The sequence below is a fragment of the Callithrix jacchus genome, chromosome 1, assembly GCF_049354715.1.
Source record: "Callithrix jacchus isolate 240 chromosome 1, calJac240_pri, whole genome shotgun sequence".
NCBI lineage: Eukaryota > Metazoa > Chordata > Mammalia > Primates > Cebidae > Callithrix > Callithrix jacchus.
The window spans coordinates 92181869-92187344 of NC_133502.1; the positions used below are offsets into that span (position 1 = coordinate 92181869).

The 5476-nt window shown below is 35.0% G+C and overlaps 1 pseudogene; it reads left to right on the forward strand.

Moving 5' to 3' along the window:
* Positions 1-1408: 1408 nt before the first annotated feature.
* Positions 1409-2264, forward strand: LOC108591918 (small ribosomal subunit protein uS10 pseudogene; annotated as a pseudogene).
* The last annotated feature ends 3212 nt before the right edge of the window (positions 2265-5476 follow it).

Consider the following 5476-nt stretch of genomic DNA (forward strand, 5'->3'; position numbering starts at 1 on the left):
AATGATAATTTTCATTTTCTAGGACAATTTTGGTTTGGATTCTTTCATTGTTGTCTCATTGTAAAGTTCTGGACTTTATAACCCTTCTTCAAATCTCTCCAAGACCTATAAAGACATCAGACAAAAGTGGAATTTCATCTTTCTTTTCCCATTATAACATACCATATGGATACACCCAAGACTTATAAATGTTGTCATATGGAACTCAGATACTAAAAATCTATTATTTTTGGCAAAACACAGAACTGCAAGAACTACCCCAAAACTGAAAAATAGGTTTTGAAGATATTCTCATTTACCTGCTTACATCATCTAAAATTTATGATATCTAAAGGGAAACCTTAAATAATTAAGTCAAAGCATATAATTAACAAACAGTATTGGAATTCTGCTCCATGCCACAATCCAGTAACTAGGAATGCATTTACCTGCTTACCTTAAGCATGTAGAAAGCCAGACAAAATATATGAAACATCTTTTTTCAGACATTGTTCAACAGGAAACCCAAAACAGTGATCTCTGAAAGGGAAGGAGAGGAGATGACCTCTGATATTGCCTGATCTTTTTGGCTGAGGAGAGTTTCTAGGCTGCAACATAAGCAACCAAACAGTAGCTTGTGGTCTGCCTGAGTTGAGGAGTCATAGTTCTGATTTCAGGGAGTTTCACACTTAGAATTTGTGGGATAGAATAATAGAAATGAGTAACACAGAGAGAGCTCTGGAGATCTTTGGACCCTTTCAAACTTTTCATACACTGCTGTGTGCAAAGATGTGTGGTCACTAAGGTCAGGAAAAGAACTATCAGAAAGGAGTATGCAGAATAGTGACCAGACCTTACAAGAATCAGGAATAGCTTAGGTTGTTACCCAGTCAGAAAAAGATCTCCTATCTCACAGAACATGGGACCCTTCATAGGGCTATTTCCTAGATCAAAGTAGCCTTGCTCTGAACTCACTCTAACAAATCTTAAGACCAAATCTCAAAAGCATCCAGCTAATTCCAAGAAGCTTATCTGCATCCCCAGGGGTAGGGGGAAAAGAAATCCAACAACATTTAAGGGAATACAGAAAAATTCAGAACACAAAACTGTAAAATTCATTATGTCCAATTGTAAGTAAAGTTTACTTTTAAATTTATTTTAGTAAAATAATTACCAAATAAGCAAAGAAATAGGGAAAATATTGCCTCCGAAGGAGAAAAGTAATCAAATCTGTCAATAGAAACAGATCTAGTAATTGCATAGATGATCGAATTAGCAGATAACAGTAAAACAATTATAAGTATACTCCAAATGTTTAAGACAATGATGAGAAAACTTAAAACAAAACTTTTCAAATACAAATCAAACTTTGCAGATAGAAAATTTAATATTTGAAATGAGAAACATACTGGATGAGATAAACTTTAAATTAGATATTGACCCAAAAAAAGAGCACCAAACTCGAAGACAGATTTTATCCAAAATGAAACAGAAGGAAAATAAGATTTTTAAAACATGAAACACCTCTTTGGGGAAGACGTGGTCGTAGGTGGTGCGGAGCTCTGATCCGCCTGCTCATGCTCCTGACTCACCGCTGTTCGCTCTTGCTGAGGAACAAGTTGGTCAGGAAGCCATGTGGCAATCATGGCTTTTAAGGATACCGGAAAAACACGCGTGGAGCTAGAGGTGGCAATTCACCAAATTTGAATCACTCTAATGAGCTGCAACATAAAATCCCTGGAGAAGGTGTGTGCTGACTTGATCAGAGGAGCAAAGGAGAAGAATCTCAAAGTGAAAGGACTACCTCAAATACCTACCAAGACTTTGAGAACCACTACAAGAAAAAGTCCTTGTGGGGAAGGTTCCAAGTCATGGGATTATTTCCAGATGAGAATCCACAAGCAACTCATTGACTTGCACAGCCCTTCTGAGATTGTTAAGCAGATTACTTCCATCATTATTGAGCCAGGAGTTGAGATGGAAGTCACCATTGTAGATGTTCAAGTCAACTATTTTAATAAATTGATTACCAGTTGAAAAATTAAAAAAAAAACATGAAACAACCATCAGTAATCTTTTGAAAGATATTAAGAAGTCTAGGATATTTGTAATTGGAGTCCCAGAAGAGGGAGTCAGAAAAAAAATAAGAAAATTATGGCACAAAGATAGGAATGCTCACAGTCTACTCATCAGAAACTATGGAAGAGAGAAATCCTTTAAGCACTGAAGAGAAAAAAGGGACTAACAACCTGTAATTCTATGTACTGTATTAGTCCATTCTCATGCTGCTTTGAATACCCGAGACTTGGTAATTTATAAAGGAAAGAGGTTTAATTGACTCACAGTTCAGCATAGCTTGGGAGACCTCAGGAAACTTACAATGACAGCAGGTGAAGGGGAAACAGGCACCATTTTCACAAGGTGGCAGAAAGGAGAAGTACAAACAGGGGAAATGCCAGATGCTTACAAAACCATCGGATCTCATGAGACTCATTATTAGGAGAACAGCATGGAGGAAACTGCCCCCATGATCCAGGTACCTCCACCTGGGGAGCCCTTGACACCTGGGGAGCCCTTGACACCTGGGGATCATGGGGATTATAATTCAAGGTGAGATTTGGGTGGAGACACAGCCAAGCTATATCATATATTCATCAAAAAACATCTTTCAAAAATTAGCTAAAGGCTTTTTCAGGCATACACAAATTGAGAGAATCATTGCCAACAGATCTGTACTACAAAAAAATACTAAAGGTAGCTATTCAGGCAGAAGGAAAATTATATCAGACAGAAATTTGATCTGAAATATGGGAGAAAAAAATGGAAAATACATGAAAATATGACAGACTTTTCTTATTTTTTAAATTTCTTTTAAAGATAATTTAATATTTAAAGCAAAAGTAATAAAGATAGATTGCAGAGTTTATAATATATATGGAATAAAATACATGAAAACAAAAGCACCAAGTACAGGATGGGGAACTGATATTTATACTATTATAAAGTTCCTAAAGCATATGTAAGGAGTATACCATTATTTGATGGCAGACTGTGATAAGTTAGAGATTTATATTGCAAACCCACTAAAATGAACAACAGCAAAAAATTTACAGATAATATACTATTAGTAGAGATGCATTACAATTTAAAAAATGCTTAATCTAAAAAGAATAAAAGAGAATCAAGAACAAAGAATAGATGGAGACAAAAGAAAATATAAAAACATGTTAAACATCATTAGTCATTTGGGAAATACAAACTAAAACCTACACACTTTCTGAAAAGGCTAAAAGATTCACTTTTAATGCCAGCTTTTGATGAAGATGAGGATCAGCTGGAAATCTCATACACTGCTGGTGAAAATGCAAAATTATATATAGCCACTGTAGAAAGTCATTTGGCAGTTTCTTATGAAGTTAATCAAACACTTACAATACAAACCAGCAATTCCAATCCAAATATTCACACGAAGACTTCTATTCAAATGTTCACAGCAGCTTTATTTGTAACAGCACCAAATATAAAACAACTGGAAGACCCACCAACAGGCGAACGGATAAACTGTGAACCATGTATACAACAGAATACTACTCAACAGTAAAAAGAAACAAATTATTGATACACTGTGGATGGAACTTAAAAGCACTATGTTAAATATAAGAAGCCAGGAACAAAAGAGTACTTACTGTAAGTTTCCATTAATACTAAATTCTAGAGAAATGCAAACTAATCTACACTGACAAAAAGCAGACTAGCAATTGCTTGGGTCCAAAAGAAGAGTATATGGGTGGTGGGTACGTAGAGCCAGAGGGAATGTGTGAACTTATTCCAAGAAGGCATGAGGAAACATTTTGAGGTGGCAGAAATCTTTATCGTGATTTTTATAATGTATATACATTTGTCAAAACTTGTCAAATTGTCATTTTAAATGTATGTAGTATTTTGTGCCTAAAGTATACTAAGGCAGATTTTAAAAGTGGGATGAAAGAGGGAAATAAAGGAGTGTCAACATTTTGCCAGCCAAAAGAATAGCATAATGCTTTTGATTCATCCACATTGTTACATGTATCAATAGATTTTTTTCTTTTTGTTGTTGAATAGTATTGTATGGTATGTAAGTTTCACAGTTTTTGTGTGTGTCTATTCACCTGTTGCTGTCCATCAGTCATTACTGATGAACATTTCAAATCCAAGGAGTGTTGCCACTTCAGAGGAATCCAGAAAGCACAAACCAGGTTAGACACAAATGTGTCAATGTTCCTAATTTTTATAGGCTCTCTATAGCTTGCATAGCAATGTGTCTGACCCTGGTTTTGTTTCCAGTCGGTCTGTACTCCCTCCAAACACACTAATCTCTAAATGTTTTGAAAGAAGGGACTCTGTCATATCACCTTCTTCCCAGTGCACTTAAAAAGAACAAATTAAATTGCTGAATAAACTGTCATCAGAGGAATAAATGAATTAATAAAATGAATTTCTAATGAGAATTTATAATCCCAACGCAAACATATATAAATTATTTATTTATTCTAGGAAATGCTATCTATTCATCTTTATATATGGTAAAACACTCAAGTACTACAAATTTAGAATTTTGAAGAATTTGTACAAGGCTTATCTTTTTTTGAAAAACATTTTATATGGCCAAAGAGATAATGATGATTGCCACCTTTATTTTGCATGCCATTTCAAAGTTTAAAAATGGCTTTCACAAGCATTATCTTAATTAGGTACTATTTTACCAATAGGCAGTTTCTGCTTTAAAAAAAAATCAGACTCTGTTGATATACTGAAGGAAAATTTCCAAAGGACATTTTCTAGCTAACATGTAGTTAACCTGCTTCAAATTATGATGAGGCAAAGACAGAGCTCTCAATACAATTACATTTTAAATTACAATTCAGAATTGTCATCATTTTTACAAATGTTCACCTGGTGAGTCTGCACTGCAGGTTATTTCTTTGCAATATACTAAGGTTCTTAACTGATCCTGCCCTCCCTCTGGTAACTCTCTACTCCTTTAGCTTCTGCCTCTTCTCTCACTGGCCCATCCTTTCTGTTTCTTCCAAGGGCTTATCCTCCTCCGCCCACCTATAAATGCAGAAGTTGTTCAGGGTGCCATTACTGGCCATCTTCCTTTATCATTCTATATGCTTCTAGGAAGCCACATGATTTTAGAAAATTCAACTCACAGAAAATGACATAATCAGTATCACTAACATCCACTTGTCTCCTATGCTACAGCAAATATCTTACAAATAATCAAGCCATATCCCAAACAAACTCTTTCTGCTGCCTTCCTGTTTCATTTACTAAAATTTCCATCTACTCAGATATACAAATGGCCAACAAGCATATGGAAAAATGCTCAGCATAACTAATTATCAGGGAAATGCAAATCAAAACCACAATGGGATACCACCTCATTCCTGCAAAAATGACCATAATCAAAAAATTAAAAAATAATAGATGTTGGCATGAATGTGATGAAAACAGA